This window comes from Myxocyprinus asiaticus, chromosome 9, assembly GCF_019703515.2.
Source record: "Myxocyprinus asiaticus isolate MX2 ecotype Aquarium Trade chromosome 9, UBuf_Myxa_2, whole genome shotgun sequence".
Classification (NCBI taxonomy): Eukaryota; Metazoa; Chordata; class Actinopteri; order Cypriniformes; family Catostomidae; genus Myxocyprinus; species Myxocyprinus asiaticus.
Genome location: NC_059352.1, coordinates 40,603,799 through 40,604,858, shown reverse-complemented (window position 1 = coordinate 40,604,858; position 1,060 = coordinate 40,603,799).

Here is a 1,060-nt window from a genome sequence, read left to right as displayed (position 1 = left end):
GGTAACAGTAAAAACCAGTGTACATATAAATAACTGAAAAACTCTCTCAGGGGTTGGACTCGCTGGCCACTCTCTCCTCTTCCTGACGCTCTGGCGTGCCTTTTCAGGTCTCCCTCCACCATCATTATAATGAGACAAATGTTAGAGATAATTACAACCCAGGTTGACGAGCCTTACTGCTCTCCCGCAGACCGACACGTGACCACGCCCCGCCATGCCACAATAATCTACATCCATTTCTTGCATCGATGAAGCTGCTGGCTCAGCATTCAATCGTTGTGATAATGACGTGCTGTTTCTGGACATTTTTACTTTATTCTCAAAATATTCCGACTTTATTCTTGAAATCTTAGATTTATTTTTTCCCCATGGCACTAAAACGCCATCGTAGAGAACAGCGTTCTTTGACGTGCGATATAGCGTCATTTCAATAAATCATGTACTAAGCTCTTAAAGGGATAGTTCACCCCAAAATCAAAATTCTCTCATCATTTACTCACCCTCATGCATCCCAGATGTGTATGACTTGCTTTCTTCAGTTGAACCCAAATTAAGATTTTTAGAAGAATATCTCAGCTCTGTAGGTCCATACAATGCAAGTGAATGGTGACAGGCCTTTCAAGCTCCAAAAATCACATAGGCTAAAGGCCACACAAAAGTTATACATAAAACTCCAGTGGTTAAATCCATATCTTCAGAAACAATACAAGTATGGGCGAGAAACAGATCAATATTTAATATATACTTTCACATTTTTAAAGTGGAGATTCATGGTAAAAAAGGACTAAATACTAATATAGAATTAGGGGAATCAAGAAATTATAAACAATTTAATCCCATTGCCCGATTAATTTGTAATCATGAAATCCATCAAAGTAACTATTGTAATTACGAGTATTTTAAAATGTAATTTAATGATTACAAGTGCTTCCAATTATGTAATACAGATTACATATAATCCATTCCTACCCATCACTGCATATGTACATCAAGTAAAGTTGTGCAAAGCGTTTAACAGAATCAGTCAACCAGCTATAAGAAAAGTCTGAAGGAGCGTATA